At 38.7% G+C, this 27,477-nt stretch overlaps 1 long non-coding RNA gene across 1 annotated transcript; it reads left to right on the top strand.

Moving 5' to 3' along the window:
* Positions 1–1,012: 1,012 nt before the first annotated feature.
* LOC122442550 lies at positions 1,013–14,037 on the top strand. Its single transcript, XR_006269656.1, has 3 exons — positions 1,013–1,027; positions 7,334–7,336; positions 13,954–14,037. It is a non-coding gene; the product is annotated as an uncharacterized LOC122442550 (long non-coding RNA).
* The last annotated feature ends 13,440 nt before the right edge of the window (positions 14,038–27,477 follow it).

The raw sequence follows: 27,477 nt of genomic DNA, 5'->3' as shown, positions 1-27,477 counted from the left end.
GACCAAGGATATTCCCTACCAAGCTTTAGGGTTTGTTCTCCATGGGGACAAATTTGGGATTACACTGGAAGTATGGGTTAGTGAGGACAGGAAGATGTGAACTTTAGAATGTGGATACGAGTAGAAATATGATTATGTATGTGTGTTTCACCAGAACAAGAAAAGCATGAGTACCAACAGAAAAGCCAGAAATTCAATGATAATGAAACTCACCTTGTAACAGAATGCTGTGTAAACTCACAGTGTAATTTCCTTAGAGTGAACTCCCTTTCTTGCCCCCATTTTCCTAGTCTACAGATCAGTCCTACAACATGATAGGAAACTCTTAAACAGTAATTCTAAAGGAAAATGAAGAGCATTCTATCTAAATTATAGGCCTAAATGTGTTTTTAAAGTATGATATTCCCTTTTGCGAAACACCAACAAGTACTCAGATCCTGGCAATATTCTAAAAGCTGCAGCAGTTTTTAAAAAGTCACATACACACAAAAAACCCATTAGAGGCCCTGCATAATCCTAACTATCCAGCCATCACTTATAGTAATGGAATGTCTGATAGTTCTTTATTTGCACCAGGTTTTCTCTTACCCTCTCTCTCCTATTCCTTCATTTTTAATTGTTTAAAAAAATTTTTGAAAAAGAGAATCTTTATTGGGGTTTGCTGGGAAATTATATTGAGAAGGGTAGAAAGTATGGAATCTAAATATCAATGCATATGTGTAATAGCTATGATATTTTCTTTCATCCAGTGTCCATTGCCACTCACCATGTGCCTGGCACAGCCATAGGTAAAGGGCAGCATGGTGGAGCAAGACAGAAACTAGTTCAGATTTTGCTGAGGAAGACTATTGAGGAATCAGAAAATTTAATACTGAGAATAATAATGGCTAATGTATCTTGAGTGTGATATGCTAGACACTACTCTAAGTGTTTCCCATGTGCTGATTAATTTTCTTAAAGAAAGGTTATATATACTTGGAATGGTCAATATAGGTTGAAATGGAGGTGCATAGTTGGGGAATGACTAGTCCAACTTGGGAACACTGAAGGTGCCACATTAAAGATTAAATCCAAAGTGGCAATTAATCAGTCCCCAAAATGTTGAGAAGCACTGTCCAGGCAGAGAATCCTATATAGCTATATTGCAGTGACCCAGAGCATGATACAGTTGACCCTCCATATCTGTGAGCTCCACACGTACAGATTCAACCAGCCATCAGTCATGTAGTCCTATGTTTATGATTCTTGTTTGGCAGAATCCAAGGTGAGACCCATGGATTTGGAGGGCAGTCTAAGGAGTTGAGCATCTCTAGATTTGGTAGCCATGCAAATCTTGAACCAATCCCCCATGGAAACTGAATCTCAAAGACAATGTTTATAAAATGGTAATAAGATGCAAACATTTCATGTTCTCCTTTATATTTCAAATAAAACATGACTTTGGATATCTGTTACTTCACCTGAAAACCATCAGGTCTGAAAAAGGGATTGGGAGTAGTTAAAGTCATTTGGGGTGCCACCTTGGGTAAGGGAGCTTCAGGTTCACATGAAAGAGTTTACCCAAAAATCTTAGGTGCCCCAAAACTGAAGAAAGTAAGATTTTTACCTTATGGATCTGGTGTTTTTTATCCTAGATTTTCATGATAGGGAGATGCAATAAAAGAGTAAAAATGGGAGAAAGAAGCAAATAGTTTCAGATCTTCCCATATCTCAAATGGGAAAAGAGAAAAGGTTACATGGCCTTCTAGGCTAAGTTTTCTGAGTTTCAAACTATGAATTTCATAGTTTCAACCACGAATTTCCTAAAATCTTTGTTTTATCCTTCTGAAGAAAAAGTTTAAAAACATGTCAGTGATGAATAACAGTGAAAGCATGAAAGGATTTTTATTATTGAATTGCTTTTGTTAAATTGTATGTTGGCTATTTATAAATGTTTTTGGTAGATAAATAGCAGTTCTAAAGCCCACAACATTAGGGTCTGGAATTTTAGTCCCATCAGCCCCAAGCCAGCAGAAGAGAATGAAAGTAGTTAGTTTCAAGGTGACAATGTGTTAAAAAAAAAAAAAAAAAAAAAAAAAAGCATCTATGTGTATGGCATGTGTTGCAAATTGACAACTGTCATCTGCATTGATCAGGCTAATGCATACAATTCATACAGCGGTCCAGAAATTGTGACTTACTGTTTAACTATCAGGACCACTGAAATGTTCTACAAGGACCATAGGAATGGAGCAGGGCCCATGAAAGAGGAAATAAGTGGCCAGAATTGGCTTGGCCACATTCACCAAGTGCATGTCCTCAGATGAAGCCCCACGGTTGGCTCTTTTAGATGCTATTTTCAAAATCTTCACAAAGGACCATGCAGTGATTATATGTATTCATGATGTGCATATCGTGTGCTCAGCTCAAAGGATATTTGAATGATGCTTTGAGAATTATTCCTAAAAAAGGACTCAGCATCTGTAAACTGCTTCATCTTTGAGAATGGGAAGAAAAAAAATATGGCTTGATTTTCTTAAAAAACAAATCCCAACTCATAAAGCAGAGCAGCTTCTGTGAGATGGTGTTAATGCCCTATTACCCACATACACACTGAGGCATAATCACATGCATTCACGTGCACACAATCACAAGCACATATAAATAACCGTGTGGCATTGGTGCTTTAAATTTTCCTTATTTTCTAGCTTATTCTAAGCACTGAAGGACTGTTACACAAAAACAGTTTCATGGAGTCTAAGAGAGCTGTCTGACAACTTTATACTTACAAATAAATGTTAATATATTATTTAATCACAAGGTATTAATAGCTTAAGCATATTTTCCAACTGTGGTGCAAGCTCTTACATGATGTTAAACCAGTTTGTTCTCATTGTTAATTAGAGGAGATGTGGCTGTGTCACAGGGCACCTGGGCAGTGTAACTTCAAAGCCTTCTGACCTTGAGACATGGTAACAGACTTTTACTCTAATGGTAAACTATGTTCTCAATCCATAACAACTATATAGATGTGGACCTATTCATGAAATTATTTATATTTGTTCAAGTTCAAAGAATGTACTAAATTCTAAGTTATTTCAAAATTTCAGATCTAAAATATAACTGATCAGTAATATGCCTAATGCATATACCTGTTGATTGCACCAATTTGGACCTGAGTGAATACTTTCAAGACTCACATCTTAAGATGTATAAAAGACAACAGAAGTACAGTGAGAAGACTTTATTAGCAAAAATATAATAATCAGAATATTAAAGTATGGAGGTAAATATGAAGAAAATTTGAAGAAAGAAGTCAAAACTTCCTCTTGTGAGCAGAAGATTACCTGGAATGACAGGAGGGAAACAAGGGAGAGGAAATAAAAGTGAGAGAAAAACTACTTTTTTCATAATCTAGAAAGTCTTCCCAGTGAGGTGGAACTATCTAAGCTTTATAAGTCAGGACTTCAGCCCCTATCCAAAGAGTGGCCCTAGGGAGTGGTAAGGAGTTCTGTTCATCTGTGTGTTCCCTTAACCCAGAAAACTGTTGCAGCACTTTAAGAGCTACAGATCTTACCATGGCATACTGACGAATCTTTGCACTGTTTTAATTTCATGCCATCAACATCAGCAATCATTTATGGAGTGTCCACAGCCTGCGTGAAGCATCAGAGGTGGTATGGGTTTTACAGGGTAGAGAAGACAAGGTTACTGTCCACAAAGGAGCAGGGCTGTGGAACTCCACTTATTCACTTAGTTCAGTCACTTAACCAATCTGTCCATCAGTCCATCTCCAGCAGGTGTGGAACTCAGAACCCTGCAGTTCATTAAGCTCCTCTGGACCTCAGACTGGGGCCTACTGCTTTCATGTAGTAGGTGCTGAAGCGATATGCATTGAATTGCTACAAGTGCTCCATACATTTTGACGAACTGATGGACAGCATCCCAGGGGGGTACAGCCAAGAAATCAGGAAGGAGAAGCCTTCTGGAAAAGGATCTTTCTCTTCCTGTGGTATCTGGATCTCTCTTTAGAACTGACTCTTCAGCTAAGAATAACAACAGGAGTCGAGAGCTCCTTTTAGGTTGCATGATTTGGGCTTTCATCCAAAAGCAAGATACAGCATAGTCCATGTGGTTCTCAATTTTTCTGTCTTTATCCTTGTGGTGTTTAATGTGCATGTCTAGGTCCCAGCAAAAGTAGTTTAGAGAAAGATTTTGGTCACTGGTTTCATTTGGTCTAGTTTTCGTAAATTTCAGCTTTTTCTGTTATGTTCCTTGCCTCTTATAAGCGTATTTAGTTAATAGATCTTCTGTCCCAGTTTAATCTGACAAGCATATTTCCCGTATTGTTACCCCAGTCAGGTGCCCCAGCCAAATCAAATATGTGATGTAGAGAATTAATGAGCTCTCCGATAGAGCATATGTTGCTTCTTGTGCCTCACTTTTCCACTCACATTGTGGGTTCCAGAGGGCAAAGGTGATGCTCAGAGGTGTACGACACCAAGAACAGCTCTTAGAGATTAAATTGGATAACAATGGGCAGATACAATCACTTTTACGTGCAAGATATAACAAATGCACTGTATGGACTTGACTAGATGAAGTAAGCCCCACAACAAACTTGGTATTGCTCAGACTCAGTTAATTTTGGATCATCTTTTAAAGCAACCACTCTATGCTCAGTACTCACTATTCTGTGCATGCTGAGGGCTTTCTGCTGTAAGCACCCCAACTTGACTGGGGGGCTTTCTTTGGCTGTTGGAGTATGTCCAGCCTTCTTTATGGGGAAGGCAAGAATGCTGTGGAGCCAATACCTAAGTGCACTCTTGGCCAGTGACCAACATGAGTTGGTAGATAAGCACAGTGGCTCTTTTAGCCCTCAGGTGGGACAGCTCAGCATGGTCCACACTGGCATCCAGTTGTCTCCAGTAGGACTGAACTCCAGTTGACCACACAGTTGACCACAGTGGAAATCTACACCACATTAGCATCCTTCCCTTCCTGTCTGTGTCTTCACTCCACTTGCATATCTTTGTGGAATCACATATTGAATGAATCCTTATATCATGCTTTAGTTTCAGGAGACTATAACCTACAAAACTCTTAGTATGAATTCTGCATTTAGAGAGAGAGAATCACAGGCAAAGCCTGGTACAATTAAAAATCAGTCACAATAGTGATGGTTGCTTCCATTTCTGATTAGTTTATTCAATATCTGAATTATAGAAGAGCTGCTGCTAAACCTTAAAAATATTTAAATCTAAACATTAAATTTTAAAAGATATTTTGAAATATCAGATTCCTTTCTTCCCTCCCCTCCCTCCTTTCTTTTCTACCAACTTTCCTTCCTTTCTTCCTTCTTTATATTTAATTTCTTATAGCCACAAGAATGAATGTCTTACACCCTTGAGATGAACTCAGTACCATTTTCATTGACCTAGGAAGCCATTTTTTTCCCATGATGACAAGCTAGGGTCACGCCTCTTAATGATGGCTGCAAGATTGTCTTGTTAGGAAAAGGGCTAAGGTGGGATCATCTTTAATGACAGTGAAAGCACCTTATAAAACCTGACTCTTCAGTTTTACAGGCATGAGTCTGGAATTTTAGCAGATGTAGACTTACTAAATCAGTCAGTCAAAAATTATATCAGTTGAAGTGCAATGTTCCTGGCAGTCCAAAAATCCTGAACATGTAGGTTATTTGGAGGGCATTTCGTTAACTCTTTAATTGGTCACTTCAGTGCCGGAGGCAGTAGCTAATTACCTATAGGTCACTGTAGTTCTGGAGCTTAGGTAAATGTATATTGTCATATGTCATATTTTTATATGGTTCCTTTGCACAGGTTGGTAAAAATGATTGCTGCATAATTAAAATTAAGACAAGGTGGGAAAATGATTCAATTAAAGCCCCAGAGTCATTGCACAAATTATCTGATGTACCAAAAACTAATGAATAGTTACAACTACTTTTATCTTTTGCCTCCTTGTTCTTTAATCCTATGTGTCTCTTAGAATGCCAGGAACTCTTTTCAAGTTCTCTGTGGCTGTATACTGGATGGGCAACTCGTGGCAGAAACAAGGGTACAAGAAGCTCAAGATTAAAAAATACACATATACAGAAACTCTGTGGATGGGGATATAGACTGAAACTAATCAGATGAGAAATTCAAGAGGTCTTTCCATAGCTAATATTATTTTGAAAACATCTTTAATATTTCAGTATTCATGGAGCAGGTATTATATACCAGGTGAGTGATGATGGGAAAAATATAGAAGATTTGCCAAACCTCAAACATCCTATATTTTACAAGTCTTCAAACATTCTCAGGAAGCATTAACTTGGAGGCACGGGTGACAACTTTGTGTTGCCATGTTTAGCAATAATTTTAATTACTTTATTTTGGCACAACAACTGAATGCGTATCTTGCTTATATAAAAGTAAGCCAGAAGGTTATTTTAAAAATACAACTTTTATTCCACACAGGCATTTATCTCCTGACTTGCATGTATGGAGTGAAAGCTGTTCCCATGCAGCCCTGACTTTATCCACATACAGGGAAGAAGCAGTCTTTAGTCAAATATGAATAGCAACTTGAGGGTAGACACATGGTCTTCAGTATCCTGACTTAAAATGAAAATCTTCCTGGGAGGGGTCATAAAACTAACAGCATCTGATCACTTATAATTGCTACCTTTTATCAACACCAGTTGCCAGAAGTTTTACATGTATTATATCTGACACTTATGGCCCCTCTGTGAAGTATTACTGTTGTTCCATTTTAGAGTTGAGAAATCTAAACCTCATAAAAGTTAAATAATTTCACCAAGTTTATCCCTCTATAAATGGCAAAGAAAATGTTCTGACATAGTCTTTCTAACAAACTATCCTGAAAATCTATGTCTTAAATGAAAAACAATTTTATAGCCTGTCATGATTCTGTGAGTTGCCTGGGCTCCACTGACATTAGGTGAATCCACAGGCAAGTTGAATAGGAACATTCAGGACCCCTCCCTCACTCATCCAGGGTTTCGGTAGGGTTGACTAGAAGGCTGAACTCAGCTGGGCTATGAGAATGACTGTGATTCTCCCTCCACATCACTGCAGAACCTCTTCCTCTCCACATCCCCTTTCCATGGGATGTCTCTAGCAGGGTAGCTGGATCACTAATGCAGTAGCTCAAGACTCCCCAAAAGCACAAAAGAGAACCTGTCAGGCCTTTGTAAGGCTTAGACCTGAAACTGGCATTGTATTATACCTACCACATCCTATTGGTTAAAACGTGGCCACCCCAGCAATGGAGATACAGACATGTAGAACAGACTTATGGACATGGTGGGGGAGGGGGGAAGGAGAGGGTGGGCGAATTGAGAGAGTAGCATGGAAACATATACACTACCATATGTCAAACAGACAGCCAATGGGAATTTGCTGTATGACTCATGAAACTCAAAGCAGAACTCTGTAACAACCTTGAGGGGTGGGAGGGAGGTTCGAGAGGGAGGGGACATAAGTTTACCTATGGCTGATTCATGTTGATGTATGGTAGAAACCAACACAATAGTGTAAAGCAATTATCCTTCACTTAAAAATAAATTAAAATCCCCCTGAAACAGAAACAAAAAACAAAACATGGCCACCCCTAGACCCAATATGGTGAATGGGATGCCTGCACAAGGGCATAAATACCTAAGGGCACATTTGGATGGGGGCAATCTTTGGAAAGTAACTACTATCCTGTATGATTCCAAGGCAGACAACATTTTCATTCAGTTCAGTTCAGTTGCTCAGTTGTATCTGACTCTTTGCGACCCCATGAACTGCAGCAGGCCAGGTCTCCCTGTTCATCACCAAATCCCGGAGTCCACCCAAACCCATGATCATCAAGTTGGTGATGGCATCCAACCATCTCATCCTCTGTCATCCCCTTCTCCTCCTGCCCTCAATCTTTCCCAACATCACGGTCTTTTCAAACGAGTCAGCTCTACGCATCAGGTGGCCAAAGTATTGGAGTTTCAGCTTCAAAATCAGTCCTACCAATGAACACCTAGGACTGATCTCCTTTAAGATGGACTGGTTGGATCTCCTTGCAGTCCAAGGGACTCTCAAGAGTCTTCTCCAACACCACAGTTCAAAAGCATCAATTCTTCGGTGCTCAGCTTTCTTTATAGTCCAACTCTTACATCCATACATGACCACTGGAAAAACAATAGCCTTGACTAGATGGACCTTTGTGGACAAAGTAATGTCTCTGCTTTTTAATAAGCTGTCTAGTTTGGTAATAACTTTCCTTCCAAGGAGTAATTGTCTTTTAATTTCATGGCTGCAGTCACCATCTTCAGTGATTTTGGAGCCCAGAAAAATAAAGTCAGCCACTGTTTCCACTGTTTCCCCATCTATTTGCCATGAAGTGATGGGACCAGATGCCATGATCTTAGTTTTCTGAATGTTAAGCTTTAAGCCAACTTTTTCACTCTCCTCTTTCACTTTCATCAAGAGGCTTTTTCGTTCCTCTCCACTTTCTGCCATAAGGGTGGTGTCATCAGCATATCTGAGGTGATTGATATTTCTCCCGGCAATCTTGATTCCAGCTTGTGCATCATCCAGCCCAGTGTTTCTCATGATGTACTCTGCATATAAGTTAAATAAGCAGGGTGAAGATATACAGCCTTAATATACTCCTTTTCCTATTTGGAACCAGTCTGTTGTTCCATGTCCAGTTCTGACTGTTGCTTCCTGACCTGCATACAGATTTCCCAAGAGGCAGGTCAGGTGATCTGGTATTCAGAATTTTCCACAGTTTATTGTGATCCACACAGTCAAAGGCTTGGGCATAGTCAATAAAGCAGAAACATTTTCATTAAGCATCTACACTGATGCTTGCTTCTTCATGAGAGTAGGGCTTGTGCCTACAGTTTTTTTTCTCCTTACCTTTACCTGACACAGTATTTGGAACATAGTATGTGACCAACCAATGTTTTCTGAATGAACTGTTTTGACTGATCTGGAATCATTGTGTTATGTAACTACCATAGGTTCCTGATTGCAAGATAATTCCCCTGACAATGAGTTTGGATACATCTGAGTTAAATATGATAGAATATGATTAATTATTCCATTTAAGTCTAAAAATGAGCTAGGGATGAATAGATCATTCTTCTGTGTTCTGGGGTGTCAATAACAACAATAACAAGACTCTAAGCCTTTTCTAAGTACCCACTTGAAATAATTCACTTAATTCTTTTAAAGTACTATGAAGTAGATACTGTTATTTTTCTTATTTTATAACATAGGAAACCAAGGCACAGAAAGGTAAATACACTCAAAGCCACACAGCCAATACATAACATGGCTAGGAATTGAATTATGGCATTATCCTATATCCCTGTATTATCAGTAAAGACTATGCTATATTTAAAGGTGAGTTTTTTTTCAGACTGGCAATTGGAAAAGGTATATGTAACATTCCATTCAGGAGGGCTGAACCAGGACAATGTCCCATTTTGAAGAGTTTAAATAGACTCACCCTAAAAGATCAGAAAATAAAATAAAATTTAAAGGCAATTGGCCCAGGAATTTAGAGGGAAGAATAATCCAACTCTGGAGTTACACCATCAATTCCCCAGATGATGTATTTTTATCTAAGGAGGAGCTCCTTATACCCAGGATATAAGGCCCTGCTCTCCTTTTATTGGAATCCTTGAAATAAAAAACTTACACATCAAACAAGCTATTAAGTTTAATTAGGTCCCATTTGTTTATTTTTGCTCTTATTTCCAATATACTGGGAGGTGGGTCATAGAGGATCTTCTGTGATTTATGTTTGAGAGTGTTTTGCCTATGTTCTCCTCTAGGAGTTTTATAGTTTCTGGTCTTACATTTAGATCTTTAATCCATTTTGAGTTTATTTTTGTGTATGGTGTTAGAAAGTGTTCTAGTTTCATTCTTTTACAAGTGGTTGACCAGATTTCCCAGCACCACCTGTTAAAGAGGTTGTCTTTTTTCCATTGCATATTCTTGCTTCCTTTGTTGAAGATAAGGTGTCTGTAGGTATGTGGATTTATCTCTGGGCTTTCTATTCTGTTCCATTGATCTATATTTCTGTCTTTGTGCCAGTACCATACTGTCTTGATGACTGTGGCTTTGTAGTAGAGTCTGAAGTCAGGCAGGTTGATTCCTCCAGTTCCATTCTTCTTTCTCAAGATTACGTTGGCTATTCGAGGTTTTTTGTATTTCCATACAAATTGTGAAATTATTTGTTCTAGTTCTGTGAAGAATACCGTTGGTAGCTTGATAGGGATTGCATTGAATCTATAGATTGCTTTGGGTAGAATAGCCATTTTGACAATATTGATTCTTCCAATCCATGAACACGGTATATTTCTTGTGTCCTCTTTGATTTCTTTCATCAGTGTTTTATAGTTCTCTATATATAGGTCTTTTGTTTCTTTAGATAGATATACTCCTAAGTATTTTATTCTTTTTGTTGCAGTGGTGAATGGTATTGTTTCCTTAATTTCTCTTTCTGTTTTCTCATTGTCAGTGTATAGGAATGCAAGGGATTTCTGTGTGTTAATTTTATATCCTGCAACTTAAAATGTGATTATTTTTTAGGTTATCTGTATTTTATGTCATTATGTTCTTTTCTGTTTTATAATTCATGTACTGGTAAAGTTTTGTGGTCAGCCTGAGGATGCCTCTCTTCTGAGAAGAATATCCAAGAATCTTTATGTATGCTTGAGTCAGGGAGAAGAGGAAGCAGGGAACCCTGGTGAGGGAGGAGAGGTGGGACCTTTAGGAACAAGGGTGACAAAATCTTATAGAGGAAATGAAAATGTAAGAAACGCTGAGAGAGATTTTTTTCTTTTTTTTCCAGAGACAAATTGGAGAGGTCAGATTTATGTTTGGACTTCCCAGGCAGTGCTAGTGGTAAAGAATCTGCCTGATAATCCTGGAGGCTTGGTCTGGTTTGATCCCTGGGTCAGGAGGACACCCTGGTGAAGGAAATGGCAACCCACTCATTATTTTTCCCTGGAGAATCCCATGAACAAAGGAGCCTGGCAGACTACAGTCCATAGGGTCACAAACAGTCAGACATGTCTTAGCACACACACATAGATTTATGTTGTGTTTTTAAAATGGAGGCAGTTTAGAAGTGGATAACACAGTGACTAACATAATAATGTCCTTTATATAAATACACTATGTCTGTGAAGACAGGTGGGGCTAGGCTGCCATCATTTTCAGGCTACTTTTGAAGTAAAAGCAACACCAAATTTTACACATACAATGCACACACCCTTTTGAAAGTTGAGAAGGCTAAATGTGAGTCAAATGCTTCATATTGTTAGAATTGAAACTACTCTTTGAGGTGATCTCAGAGAGAGAAGGGTAGGTGTCCTGGGCTTGATAAGCAACCTGAGGAGAAAGATAACTGCGCATCAAGGGAAAAATGACCATAAGAGTTGTTGTTCCATGTCCAGTTCTAACTGTTGCTTCCTGACCTGCATACAGGTTTCTCAAGAGGCAGGTCAGGTGGTCTGGTATTCCCATCTCTTGAATAATTTTCCACAGTTTATTGTGATCCACACAGTTGTAGGCTTTGGCATAGTCAATAAAGCAGAAATAGATGTTTTTCTGGAACTCTCTTGCTTTTTAGATGATCCAGCGGATGTTGGCAATTTCATATCTGGTTCCTCTGCCTTTTTTAAAACCAGCTTGAACATCTGGACGTTCACGGCTCACATATTGCTAAAGCCTGGCTTGGAGAATTTTGAGTATTACTTTACTAGCGTGTGAGATGAGTGCAATTAAGAGGTAGTTTGAGCATTCTTTGGGATTGCCTTTTTTAGGGACTGGACATGGAACAACAGACTGGTTCCAAATAGGAAAAGGAGTATGTCAAGGCAGTATATTGTCACCCTGCTTATTTAACTTATATGCACAGTACATCATGAGAAATGCTGGGCTGGATGAAGCACAAGCTGGAATCAAGATTGCCAGGAGAAATATCAATCACCTCAGATAATGCTGATGACACCACCCTTATGGCAGAAAGTGAAGAGGAACTAAAGAGCCTCCTGATGAAAGTGAAAGAGGAGAGTGAAAAAGTTGGCTTAAAGCTTAACATTCAGAAAACTAAGATCATGGCATCTGGTCCCATCACCTCATGGGAAATAGATGAGGAAACACTGGAAACAGTGTCAGACTTTATTTTGAGGGGCTCCAAAATCACTGAAGATGGTGACTGCAGCCATGAAAATAAGAGGCTTACTCCTTGGAAGGAAAGTTATGACCAACCTAGATAGCATATTAAAAAGCAGAGACATTACTTTGCCAACAAAGGTCCGTCTGGTCAAGGCTATGGTTTTTCCACATCCAGTGGTCATGTGTGTATGTGAGAGTTGGACTGTAAGGAAAGCTGAGTGCCAGAAAATTGATGCTTTTGAACTATGGTGTTGGAGAAGACTGGTGAGAGTCCCTTGGACTGTAAGGAGTTCCAACCAGTCCATCCTAAAGGAGATCAGCCCTGGGTGTTCATTGGAAGGACTGATGCTGAAGCTGAAACTCCAATACTTTGGCCACCTCATGTGTAGAGTTGACTCATTGGAAAAGACCCTGATGCTGGGAGGGATTGGGGGCAGGAGGAGAAGGGGATGACAGAGGATAAGATGGCTGGATGGCATCATCGACTCGATGGGCATGAGTTTGAGTACACTCTGGGAGTTTGTGATGGACAGGGAGGCCTGGCATGCTGCGATTCATAGGGTTGCAAAGAGTCGGACACAACTGAGCGACTGAACTGAACTGAACCATAAGAGTGAAGATTTGGACAACTGGAAAAAGTGGACCACTGAAATGCTGAGAATTATAGATATGGTAAATAGGGATTCACTTCTCAGTTCTTTCTTCCAAAGGCTAGAAGTCATAAACCAACCTGGAAGAGCCCAGTCATATAGGATCTATAGGCAGGATTCCCAGGAGAGGAAGACAAGTCATTTGTATACCTTTATGTCCTTCCACTACTGCCAGGAGTGCTTATTTGTAACATGTCCTCTGAGGCCATCCTTACCTGGGCTTTGCCTCACTGATTTCAGTAAGATAGAAACTGGATATTCACATGGCCTTTCATTAAAAGAGCTGTACCAAACATGCCTAACCATTCATGGGCAATTATGTAAACTGAGGGTCACAAAAATATACAGGATTAAGGATGGAGACTGAAATTTTGGTACCACAAAATACCCCCAAGGAACCTAGATGCCCATCAGCAGATGAATGGATAAGGAAGCTGTGGTACATATACACCATGGAATTTTACTCAGCCATCAAAAAGAATTCATTTGAACCAGTCCTAATGAGATGGATGAAACTGGAGCCCCTTATACAGAGTGAAGTAAGCCAGAAAGATAAAGAACATTACAGCATACTAACACATATATATGGAATTTAGAAAGATGGTAACGATAACCCTATATGCAAAACAGAAAAGGAGACACAGAAATACAGAACAGACTTTTGAACTCTGTGGGAGAAGGTGAGGGTGGGATGTTTCAAAAGAACAGCATGTATACTATCTATGGTGAAACAGATCACCAGCCCAGGTGGGATGCATGAGACAAGTGCTCGGGCCTGGTGCACTGGGAAGACCCAAAGGAATCGGGTGGAGAGGGAGGTGGGAGGGGGGATCGGGATGGGGAATACGTGTAAATCTATGGCTGATTCATATCAATGTATGACAAAACCCACTGAAATGTTTTGAAGTAATTAGCCTCCAACTAATAAAAAAATTAAAAAAAAAAAAAAAAACCCCAAGGATGCCAACTTCAGCTTATTGAAAGGATGTCATAGTATTCTGAATAATGGATTGATTTAAAAAGCAGCCACGTCTGTGAGTCTCTGTTTTGTGAGTAAGCTCATTTTTATAATTTCTCTTTAGATTCCACATATTAGAAAATGAACTTATGAGTACCAGGGAAGGGATAGATAGGGAGTTTAGGAAAGACATGTACATACTGCTATATTTAAAATGGATAACCAACAAAGACCTATTGTATAGCACAGGGAACTCTGCTCAATGTTATGTGCTAGCCTGGATGGACACATGTACATGCATGGCTGAGTCCCCTTGCTGTTCACCTGAAACTATCACAACATTGTTAATCAGTTATATTCCAATACAAAATAACAAGTTTAAAGTTTGAAAATAAAAGAAAAATAAAAAGCAGTCATTAGTATAGACAATCATAAATCTTTGCTCTTAAAGTACTAAGATGCTTTCACCAAAAACAAATAGTATGGCTATCTATTTCAGTCAAAAACTTTCATTGAGAAAGTATGATTTAAACCGAGTTTCTGAGTCAGGCAGTCAAACCCTTGTGAAAAAACATGTGTACTTTTCAACTTCCTCCCAACCTGGAGTCTTTCTTTTTCCTTTCTTGCCTCAAAAAATTAGAGCTAGAAGATCTGATTAAAGAATGTTGATAACAACAACAGGAAAACAGTTTACCTAGCTACAGGTGTCTTTCTTAAAACAAGTCTCCCTAGAACACCGAGAGTCCCCTCAAAAGAATTACAAGTATATGACTAGGGGAAAATTTAATTTTTCCTCACAGCTTCAGCATTGAAACTAAATGAGGGAATTTTGGGCATTTTGATTTGTTGGGTAAACATTTCTAGAGAACATATTTCAGTATATCAAAAACACACAAAGACTTTTTTGGCTACCCTTTCCTGAGATGTCTAAATGGGAATCTAAGTTCAGTGAGACTTGGGAGAAGAGGTGTGCAGCAGTAGAACACCTAGAAACAAAAGTGGCTCTACATCCTATAATAGGATGCACAGTGTGAAAGGCAATCAGTTAATCCAACAATGAACAGGAAAATCTTTATGAAGAACATTTTGTCATCCCAGAACCATTTTACACGCCACTGTAGGAAAGACAGTGCAAATATGTCTAGTAGTGGAGAAAAAACAGAAAAGAATGAGATTCAATAATAGAAAATTCCTGTAATAATAAATAGTATAAGGGACCACACAAGACATTTACTAAGTTTGGAGGGCGGCAAGGACACTTGAAGTAAGAAACATACGAATTAGGCTTTAGTCCTATTTATCTTAGAAGAGAGGAAGTTCAGTTCAGTCACTCAGTCGTGTCGGACTCTTTGCGACCTCATGAATCGCAGCACGCCAGGCCTCCCTGTCCATCACAAACTCCCAGAGTGTACTCAAACTCATGGCCATCAAGTCAGTGATGCCATCCAGCCATCTCATCCTCTGTCGTCCCCTTCTCCTCCTGCCCCCAATCCCTCCCAGCATCAGGGTCTTTTCCAATGAGTCAACTCTTCACATGAGGTGGCCAAAGTATTGGAGTTTCAGCTTCAGCATCAGTCCTTCCAATGAACACCCAGGACTTATCTCCTTCAGGATTGACTGGTTGGATCTCCTTGCAGTCAAGGAGAAGTCAGAGTCTTCTCCAAAACCACAGTTCAAAAGCATCAATTTTTCAGTACTCAGCTTTCTTCACAGTCCAACTCTCACATCCATACATGACCACTGGAAAAACCATAGTCTTGACCAGACAGACCTTTGTTGGCAAAGTAATGTCTGCTTTTTAATATGCTATCTAGGTTGGTCATAACTTTCCTTCCAAGGAGTAAGTGTCTTTTAATTTCATGGCTGCAGTCACCATCTTCAGTGATTTTGGAGCCCAGAAAAATAAAGTCTGACACTGTTTCCAGTGTTTCCCCATCTATTTCCCATGAGATGATGGGACCAGATGCCATGATCTTAGTTTTCTGAATGTTAAGCTTTAAGCCAACTTTTTCACTCTCCTCTTTCACTTTCACCAAGAGGCTTGTAGTTCCTCTTCACTTTCAGCCATAAGGGTGGTGTCATCTGCATATCTGAGGTGATTGATATTTCTCCTGGCAATCTTGATTCCAGCTTGTGCTTCATCCAGCCCAGCGTTTCTCATGATGTACTGTGCATATAAGTTAAATAAGCAGGGTGACAATATACAGCCTTTATATACTCCTTTTCCTATTTGGAGCCAGTCTGTTGTTCCATGTCCAGTTCTAACTGTTGCTTCCTGACCTACATACAAGAGAGGCAAGGGGAAGGCAATAACTCTCCACAAGCAAATGGCCCTTTAAGTCCTAAGTATCTATAAGTGGTTTTCTCCTCTTTCCCTTCCTTCTTTGCTCCTTTTCCTCCTTCCTTTTCCTCTTCACAGGAAGTGACTGTATGGATTATTCTAAGTTTCTCTTTTTTCTCTTCAGTTCAGTTCAGTCACTCAGTCATTTCCGACTCTTTGCGACCCCATGAATCGCAGCACGCCAGGCCTCCCTGTCCATCACCAACTCCCGGAGTTTACTCAAACTTATGTCCATCGTGTCAGTGATGCCATCCAGCCATCTCATCCTCTGTCATCCGATTCTCCTCCTGCCCCCAATCCCTCCCAGCATCAGGGTCTTTTCCAATGAGTCAACTCTTAGCATTAGGTGGCAAAAGTATCTTAGTGCTTTGTTATTTTTAAGACAGCCCTAGAGCAAATGCAATAGAAATTCCTGGAATTCTGATGCACACCCGAGACTTGCAGTTGAATATCAGGATTTCCTTGGCTCTTGTGGAAATTCTGTAACATAGATTAAATGTGGAAAAGAGGCTATGTGCAAGAGCTGCATTTCTCAAGTGGGAAACTTGGAGTTCAGAGAGTCTACATTTGACAAAACTAACTGGTCATCGTTATAATAAAGTAGTTGAGTAAGGTATCATTTGGTCCTGTCATATCTGAGGTATTAACAGTTAAAAAAAAAAAAAAAAAACTTCCTAGGGATCAGCAGGTACTCTTAAGACCATATTTCTTTTCAGAATCAAGAATCTTTATCTGAAAGTTAAAGATGAGGTGACTCTCTAATGTCAATGCTTGTCAGGCACTCAGCTTGAAATCTATCATTGAAACTACATGTTGCCAGTGCCACACCCATTCTTCTTCTTGATTCAGCTGATAAACTGTCCCTTATTGGAGTCTGATAAACCGAGGAAAGGAGCTGAAAGCTTTGAAGTTGCCTAGGACTCTCAGCCTCTAAGCTCCCAGCACACTGCTTAGATTGGAAAATTATTATCCTCAATTATAGTGTCACTTCATAATTATATTTTTTGAAATCAAATTTTCTGTTTTCATACTTAAGGAGAAGAATAAAGTTAACATCATGGAAAATAACAAAGATCAGGATCTCAAAATTACTTCCATCCTGGTTGGACACATTGCCAATTTGCTCAATTAGATAGTATAGACCCAATATTCTGTTGTATAAATTATTATTTATCAAAAATGATCACATTTATCATATTTATTAATGTGTTTCTTAGAGTTATCCCACATTTCTTGAATATCTGTATTTAGGAATATACACATTTCTCTATGAGTCAATATATTACCAAACTGTGATAGTTTGAATCCAGTTTTCTGGCTCCCTCAGGCATGTTTTAGAGATGAACACCATAGATCTGGATTCTAATGTTCTTTGACTCAGAATGTTTATCATCAGACTTTGGGTCAGAAAACCCTTTGAACTCATGTTCCTCAATTATTAATTTGGAGGAACATGAAAATTCTCATAGCATAAATTTTGCTATTGGCTTATTTACTAAGGGGTCTGCAGAATTGGACTGATTGAGATCCTAAGAAAAATGAAGACTGTTTTAAGTTCTGAGACCCAAAGAAGAAAAGGATGCTGTCTGATCAACATTACTCTATAAGAGGTAACAGAAAATAAATAATTTCAGATATAAATAAGTGCTACAAAGAAAGCAGATTAGTGAATGGGATCCAGAGTGGCAAGTGTGGGGATAAGAAAGCTATTTTATAGAAGAAGGTGAAGAAAGCCTTTGAGCAGAGAAGACGTTAGCTAGATGAAAATCTGGAAAAGATAATTTCAGGAAGAGGGAACAGAAAGGCTGAAATAAATCATTATTGAGAAGTAGTTTTTTTGTTGTTGAGAATTATGTTTTATTCAATGAATTTTCTGAGGACATTATTGGGAAGTAGCTTTATGACATTTAACAAAAGATCTTGAAGTGGACATTGGAGATGGGGATATTCAGAGCAGAGGCTCTCAAGAAGTGACGGTTGAACTTGGATGAATCTGCAGAGAATTACGCTGAGGGAAAAGACAATCCCAAGATTATAAACTGCATGATTTTATGTATATATCATTCCTGGAGTGACACAGTTGTAGAAATGGAGAACAGATGAGTGGTTTCCAGGGAATAAGTGTGCTGAGTGGAAGTGACTGTGTCCCTAGGAAGGCAAAATGTGGAATCCTGTGACAATGGAAGTATTCTGAATCTTGACTGTATCAGTGTCAGCATTCTGATTGTGATATTGTAGTACAGCTTTGTAAGATATTACCATCAGGGGAAATATGGCAGAGAGTACATGGATCCCTCTCTATCCTTTTGTAAGTGAATCTATAGTTATTTAAAACTGTAGTTATCTCAAAATAAAATCTTAAATATAGGAAAGAAGCCATCACAAGAAATGTGGTAGAACAACAGCATATATATCAATGCATAAGGCTACAAATAGAACCTAGACACATCTAATTCATACACAAAAAGTAAATTGAGATATATAGTTGTAAATGTAAAAGGTAAGATTATAAAGCCTCTAAAAGCCAATAGGAGAGTATGTTCATGATGTTGGGTTAGCCAAATACTATTTAAACATAACACAACAAACCATAACCATAAAAATTATAGATTGAACATTATTAAAATTAAAACCTTTCTGTAAATCAATATACAGACCATTAAGAAAATGAAATGCAAGCCATAAACTTGGAACAATTTTTCCCAATACATATATCTCAAGGAAAACCTTATTCAGAATATATAAAAACTCCTATCATTAAATAATAAAAATACAAGTCAGCTAATTTTAAAAATTGGGTAAACTACTTGAACACTTTACAAAAGAAAATACACAATGATTAACATATGGAATTGTTGCTCACTATCATTAGTCATTGGAGAAATATAAATCAAAACTATAGTAGTCTATTATTTTATATCTTTGAAAGTAGTTTTTTTTTTTTTTTTTTAATAAGAAATACTGGCTATACCAAAAGTTGGTGAAGATATGGAGAAACTGGAATGCTCATACACTGCTAATGGAGTGTGTATCAAAGGTAATACCACTTTCAAAATTGTTTGGCAGTTTTTTTTTTTAATTTAAATATACACATTCCTTATGTCTCACCAATTTTACTCCCAGATATTTATTCAGAGAAGTATAGATGTGTTCACCAAAGAACAGCTTAAGAATATACAAATCAGCCTCATTCATAAATGCCAAAACCTGAGCAAACCACCCTAAGAAGACAGTTAGATAAACTGTGGTGCATTCCCACAATGGAGTACTACTTAGCAAGGAAAATGAATATGCTATTGATATAGCAAAGTGGATGGATCACTAAAACAGTTTATTGAACAAAAGAAGCCAAATATAGAAGAGTACAAGATGTATTACATTTTAATGAGAAAAGGAACAGGTAAAGCTAATCTAAACTAATAGAGATAAGAAAGTCCCACTCAGGGATGGGGAAAACTGAGTAGGAAGGAATAGAAAGGGCTCTTTTTCCAGTGATAAAAATGTTCTATATCTTGGTTTCGATGATAGTTTTTATTGGTTTAGAAAACTGTCAGAAATCATGGGACTGAAAAGTTAAGATCTATTAAAAAAAAAGTTATTTTGTCTTTTTAAAATTGAGCTATAATCTAAACATAACAAAACAAAGTTTAGAAATATGTAAACATTTGGTGAGATTTCCCTAATAGCATAAAGGCAATGTTAACTTCTTCCTAATTTTAAAAAAATACATGCTGAAAAATGTCTGTTCAGTGGTGTTCCACTTGGACCTTCAAGCCTAAAAATCTGAAATATAAATATTTTCTCATTATTTTCCTTATTTATTCCCCAAAGATTCAGTAAATTGACACAAACATACAAGGTAGAGAGCTACTAAGAGACAGAAACAACTTTAAAAGAGAAAAAAAAAGCAAGAAAACTTAGAAGTTTCCCCCTTTCCCTTAAAAGTGTCCAAACAGATTTTCTCTTTCAATTTGTGAAAAGAAGGAAGTCTCTTTTCACCTGAGTCTTATTAAAGCACTAAAGTATTGTGCAGTCAGATGAGAAAGCTATGAATCAAAGGGTTCATAACATCTAGGCTGACAACCCTCTCTCCGGGGTTCAAGGTGGAAAGAGAAAGGTGATGGAGACCCGCCTCTGCATTGTCCCCCATCACCTGGCCTTACTCCTCCAGACTTCAGCCCCACCCACAGTGGCTCAGATGTACCTTAGAACTAGGTGAAGGATGTGACTTTTGGAGGAGTCCAGTCCATCTCATTCATCATCTTTAACTGAAGATAAAATTAGGAACTAGGATACCTTTTTAACTCTAGTGGGAGTTGGGTAGATTGAAAATCCCGTCTTATACTGTTAGCTGGCTGGTGTAATATCTTTATAACTGATTGTATTCCAAGATAAAGAGGTGTCATGTTATTTTGAACCTGGTATTCCTCTTGCACTCATGTTATTTATTCCATACATATAATTAAACATGTACTATGAACAAGCCACTGAACCAGCAGCCAGGTTGACTCTCAAAACTGGACCAGACACAGCAAGAAGAGACTATGACAGAAGCACACCAGAGGGCATATTTATGGGATGGTGGGGGCTTCAATCTGAATCACATAGATAACAAGTAGTTGAATGAAGTTCTCAGTGCAGTTAAATACAAGTAGGAAATCCATGCTATGATGGCATTTTGAGCTCGTATTCATGATGGTTAGCCAAGCACCCTAATTGAGTTATATACATTTCACAAGTATACATTAATACCTGGATAAATAACTTGAACACTCAACATATCTGAAGCTAAGTTTCAACAGTGTTTTGGGGTGTTTTGCCACCTTTCTTGGATATGATGTAGGGTAGCTATATTTTAGGTTACACATGCTTATCCTTGTACTAGATGGAGATGTGGCCCATAAATGGCTTTGCATAGAAAGATTCCAGTGCTGTCCCACATGTGATTCAATTGCAAATTCAGTTTTTTTAGAGACATGTTTTCAGGGATGAAACCATGTTTGCATAGCCCCTAATAGTCTTCAGAGAGGACAATAACAAAATTCAACAACTCCTCTTAGAACCAAGATGATGGGACTTTAGGGAATGATACCCACCACCCCCAATCCTGAGAGAAGGACATCAGATTACCTGAAACTTGCAAAAGGGAGAGTAGCTGGATGGAGAACAATTCTGGTATTGTACAGTTTCACATAAATCTTTTGTTTTCAAGCCCAAACTCCTAGGAACTTTGCTACATAGAGTGGTGATGGTGATTAACAGCCAGTCAAATACAAATTGTATCTGCAAGAATCAGAGATCCCCAGCACCTCTGTTTGTGGTCTAATCAGTTAGGGAGAGTATATTTCCTCTCACTTCCTTGTGATGCCTATCTGAGCAGAAAAGAGGAATTCTATGATAATCATAATCTTATGAGTGTGTGCATGCTAAGTTGATTCAGTCATGTCCAGTTCTTTATGACACTATGGACTGTAGCCTGCCAGGATTCTCTGTCTTTGGGATTCTCCAGGCAAGAATACTGGAGTGGGTTGCCATGTCCTCCTCCAGGGGATCTTCTCAACCCAGGGATCAAACCCGAGTCTTTTACATCTCCTGTATTGGCAAGCAGGTTCTTTACCACTAGCACTGGAGGTTTCTCCTGAGTGCTCTTCCATAATGGCCATTCTCATGCTCATCTCTTAGAATCTTCATCTTGTACTACCTCAAAGCCTCCTCCAAAAGAAGTCCAGTTCTCTTTGTTCTCATCACTTTGCAAAGCTATACACAGTGTCCCAGTTACTCAAGTATTAATCTCACGAGGCAGAGCACAAGACAAAGATTCTAAGAGGTGAGCATGAAAATGACCATTATGGAAGAGCACTTAGGAGAAACTTCCAGTGCTCCTTGATTCAAATGTGTGGATTTGGGTTCCAGAAATGTCACTGATTCTGTTATTGTGCTTGAGGCTGGGATGATCTTGGAAATGAGAACTGTACTTGCAGTTAGGTTTCCAAAGACCAGCATGTGCCCCACACTGTGCCTGCTCACTGTCCCCTTTCACTTTCTCTGTTCTTAAACAGCAACCAGCAATAGAAGCTCCTCAAGCAAATTTGAAAGGTACTTAGAATCTGTGGATCTCTGTGCTTCTATGTCTTCACACCTGTAGTGTGGAAGATGTCATTCCATGTACTTGCTCTTGTTGTTATTGTTTTAATTTAGGTTCTACATAAAGATAGATGGTGGGGGGGGTGGTGGGGAGGAAGGGAGAGAGGAGGGATAGGACAAACAGGAGAAAAAGAAAAGAGAAGACAGAGGGAAGGAAGGAATTCCATAAAAAGGAGTTCCTGAAATTATTTTTGGAAGTGGGCTACATAGTTGTTATCTACTGAATTGTGTTTGCTCCAAATCTATATCAGTTCAGTTTAGTCACTCAGTTGTGTCCGACTCTGTGATCCCATGGACTGCAGCACACCAGGCTTCCCTGTCCATCACCAACTCCCAGAGTTTACTTAAACTCATGCCCATTGAGTCAGTGATGCCATCCACCCATCTCATCCTCTGTCGTCCCCTTCTCCTCCAGCCTTCAATCTTTCCCAGCATCAGGGTCTTTTCAAATGAGTCAATTCTTCACATCAGGTGGCCAAAGTATTGGAGTTTCAGCTTCACCATCGGTCCTTCCCATGAACATTCAGGACTGATTTCCTTTAGGATGGAAGTCCTAAATCCTAGTACTTCAGAATGTAACCAATTGAGATAGGATCTTTGAAGGAGTAATTAAATTAAAATGAGTTTAGGGTCCCTAAACTATAAGACTGTTGTTCTTTAAAAGAAAAAGTCACTGGGGATGTGTGCATTCAGAGAAAGGGTCATGATACCAGTGAGATGGAGACGGTATCACTCTGTATTAGGGTCACATGTGATGAATTTCCTTCTGGATGCATTTCTGTTTTCACATAATAGTGTTCAACAATCTAAGGTTACACTGATGATTATTTTTTAAAATCCATGAAATGCAAATAAAGAGCCAAATCAAACATACAAAACATTCATTTGCCATTTGTATCTTTTAATCCACTAAGAGAGATAGTTTTATGTGCCGACTTCCTAAGGTATATTTCTATGCATTAAAGTTTTATTAAGACAAAAAGTAATCTCCATATGAAATTTTTAAGGGTAATTATTTTCTTTAAATAATTGTTGTTATCTTTAAATATAAAAGCAAATAAAGAGGAAGAAAAGATGAAGTAAAGTGGAGAATTCCAAAGCAGAAAAAAATAACCTTCCTGTTATAAGCCCAGAGAAATTAAACTTGCAGACTGCATTTTGGTTTCATATTTGGTCAATACAGAATATTCTCAAAAGACCTAACACCAATCAGTTCCAGCTTTACACTAGTGGCATATTAGCTTCTACCTTAGACAAGTTACTTCATCTCCCTTGTTGACCTGCCATGAGTGAAAATAAACATTGTTTTATGTCACAAAGATTTTGAGGTGTCACTGCAGGATAAGCATGACCATCCTGATGGATACAATGACCTGAATGTAGAGTTAAGGTACTTCAAAAAATTGAAGAAGCTTAATATCTGGGATTTGGGAGATGCTTCATGGCAGGGTGTCACTTCAGATGGACATTGATGAATGGACAGGACTTAGATTAGATAAGGGGAGATGGGAACAAGGTCAGTCCGGATGCAGGGAAAAACCAGAGCAAAGGCACACAAGTAGGAAAGGATGGGGCGTTATGAAAAAGAATGAATGATTTTGTATACCTGGAAGAGAAATAGGTAATGGGATTAGCTGATAATTAAGCTAGAGTGATTCATATGCTAACAAATTTCCTGTTATTTCAAAGGTACCTGGATATGATAATAAGTTTGCTCCCACTAGGGCACTGTAGAGTGTACCCAGCTTCCTAACCTCTACACAACTACTGTATTCTGTGGAATGTAAACTGACATGTAAAAATTTAAATGACCTTACTATATCTGAGATTCTTTTACTGACAGTGGCTATATTATTTGTGTTAATAATATTACCATATGGCACCTTAGCTCAAAGTGCCAGAATGACATCATTAAACAATACCCAAATACACTTATGCCATCTTTCATCTGAGAATCTCAAAGTGCTTTACAAACATTAATTAATTAAGGTTCAAAATTAATTAGATATATTAATTTTTCATTATATGGAATAGAATTTGTAGCTCCATTGATTTTTATGTACTAAAAAGCTTTGCCTGAGTCTCTTTCTTTCTCCATTTGTTCCTTCCATGTGTAAATGGGTATAAAGAAGAGAAGGAAAAGACTCATGGCATTTGGAAGAGTGGAACTTGACTTGAATTCGGACTTTCCACCTGTCCATGTGTTCTTTAAATGCCAGCCCCATCACAGCGAGGACTCACTCTGGGGTCACATCTAACTTTCCCAACATGATGCTGGGGAGCTGTGCCAGGAACTGAGTCTGAGTTGTGCTGCTTTGCCTTTTTTCCAGGCATTCCAGGTTTTTAAACATTTCACATTGCCTTGACCTAGATTCATATGGAAATAGCAGTGCCGATGTCTGGATAAGACATGGACAATTGGTGATTGTGTGTCTTAAGTATCTATAAAATATGACCCAAGTGTCTAAAAGAAGAAAAATGCTGACAAAGCAGATTCTTTTCACACTAGAGTTCGGTTTGAATAAATGCACTTAAGTATTAGAACTTTTTCTTCTGCAAAGTAGGTGGAAAAAAAACTTTTAAAAATGAGCGTTACATTACACGTAGGGAGTAGAAATTAAAACACCCATCTTGAAGACCTGACTTTTTTTTTTCTTTTGTTTTAAGCATGCTAACTTCCAGCAGCAGATCAAGACTGGGGGTTTGTTTGTGTTTACAATTGGTGTCTTAAAAGATTCATTAGAAAATGTGTTGCTTTTTCAAAAGAGGAAGCAGAGGCCCAAGCTGGTATGTCCTGGCTGAAGAAATGGAGACTCCCCCATCTGTATTCTGTTAGGAGAACACTGACCCTGTGTGTTGGAGGAGCAGGTTGGGGGTGGTATTGCTTACACATGTGTCTGGGAGCTAAGCTGGGCTTCAGCTTATGAAGGTTTCCTTCTTCCAGGGTCAGACACCGGCCAGCGCAGATTTAGCCATCTTGGCCCTGATGTACTCCACATGGTTCACATTCCCGGTCTGCTTACCCTCATGGGGCTGAGCTGCCAAGTCCCTGGCTTGCTCCTTCCTGCTCTCCAAGCTGTTCAGTCCTGCGTACAGAAAGTGCAGCACAGTTCCCAGTGTTCACACTCCTCCGTTAGCAGTGTGTATTGAGAGGAGGTGGTTTCTTTCATGGTTAGTTACATGGAAACAACAAAAACATTTCTGGGAACTGGGAATTTACCTGGGAGTTGTCACCAGTCACTGACACTGGATTAAGAACTCCTTTGGCCAGAAAGAAAGAAAGAGTTAGTTGCTCAGTCGTGTCTGACTCTTTGGGACCCCATGGACTGTAGCCCGCCAGGCTCCTCTGTCCATGGGATTCTCCAGGCAAGAATACTGGAGTGGGTTGCCATTCCCTTCTCCAGGGGATCTTCCTGACCCAGGGATCGAACCCAGGTCTCCTGCATTGCAGTCAGATTCTTTACCAACTGTGCCACCAGGGAAGCCTTTGTAAATTTAAAGACAGGCAGGTGAAAAAGAGGTTCATATGAAATGTCTTTTCTTTTGGGGAGCCAAAGGGCATTTTCATTTGGGAGAAAATGCTGAATTATTTCCTGTAGACCAGAGCATTCATTGCTGTCACTTCTACTCACCCTGCGTCCTCCTTAGATCAAGATTAGCGGGCTTCTGGGCTCTGTAATTCCCCTATCTAACAGCTCTTGATGATGGGAGGACTCTCAGTGGAGGAAATCTCACTCCCATCTCATTCCTGTCCAGCTGTGCAAACTCTCACCATTCTTCAAGCTGTGACCCCTCTCCTCATTCTTTACTGAAGTTTACCTGTCCACTCAGCCCTGGGCTCTCCTTGGCCTCTGAACTCAATGTATTATTGTCTGAACTATTCTGTAATGACTCATGTATACCACTGGCTTGTGGCATCTTCTGTATTACATCATTATTAAATTTATGTGATTTAACTTTTTAGATCTCAGTTTCTAATACTTTTTTGTGGCATGTACCAAATGTTATACAATCTTTGAATTTTCCTTGGTACATATCAGGTTTTGTCTCAGTAAGTATTTATTGATTTAAAGTACTCGGGCAAGAACAGTGAATCATATCATTTATTTATAAGAAAAATAGGATAAATTCTCTGATATTATATTTTTATAAGTGTGTATAAATCATATGTACATTTTTTTTCTTTGTAGGTTGTAGAAAACAAATTAGAAGAGAAATTTGTTGGAAGAATATTGGATTACTGGGTTCTAGAGTATATCTAGGAAATGAAAGGCATCTAGGCATCTGGGGTATTTTAAGAAAAAACTGAATAGTCTTCAGAAAAGTAGGCAGTCTTCATTTTTCTTCATTTTTCTGTTTCTGTCTGCATACCTGACTTTCACTCTCTTAGTATATAAACGGACATTCTCTGTTGCTATTAAAGAGGAACAGCCCCAAAGTTTGAGAATTTATGTTCCTTCAATTCTAGGCAGATCCAGAAACTAGGTTTTCATCAGTTCCAATTCCAAATTTCAGGGAAAGAGAGTCTGACCTGAATTAGATCAGGTGACCATTCCAGAACCACTAGGCTATAAGTAAGGTATCAAGGTGTGTGTGTGTGTGTGTGTGTGTGTGTGTGTGTGTGTGTGTGTGTGTGTGTGTGTGTGTGTGTGTGTGTGTGTGTGTGTGTGTGTGTGTGTGTGTGTGTGTGTGTAGTTACTAGGATCCCATCCTGTAGAAGGGAGTAGTCAATTCACAGAAAAAGAGATTATTGAAATATAAAGAATTTTTACCATCACCTACATTCATTCATTAAATATTATTTATCTAATATTTGTTCATCACCTACAATAACCCATAAACTACTTGAGAAAATATAAATAGGGAGAAGATTAATGTACAAAAGTTCACAGGCCCCATGGGACCTTGAGGGAAGGCAGAGAAAATAGTTAATTTTAGACAGGAATTATCAAACTGAAGGAAATGAAGAAGTTGATGAGAAAGAATATATGAAGGAAATGAGGTTACTTCAGATGAGGTCAGCAGGAAAGTCTTTGTGAGATGATATTCGGGATTTAAAAAATGAGAATATATGAAGAAGTCACTCTTATCAAGACATGGAGGTAGAGAATTCCAAGTAAAGGAAATAGAAAGTGCATATGCTCTGAGGCAGAAAGAGATTTGTTTTTAAACTTCAGAAACAGAGAGGTGGTGGGTGTG

The sequence above is a fragment of the Cervus canadensis genome, chromosome 5 (genome assembly GCF_019320065.1).
Source record: "Cervus canadensis isolate Bull #8, Minnesota chromosome 5, ASM1932006v1, whole genome shotgun sequence".
Taxonomy (NCBI): domain Eukaryota; kingdom Metazoa; phylum Chordata; class Mammalia; order Artiodactyla; family Cervidae; genus Cervus; species Cervus canadensis.
This window is presented reverse-complemented; position numbering and strand designations above follow the sequence as displayed.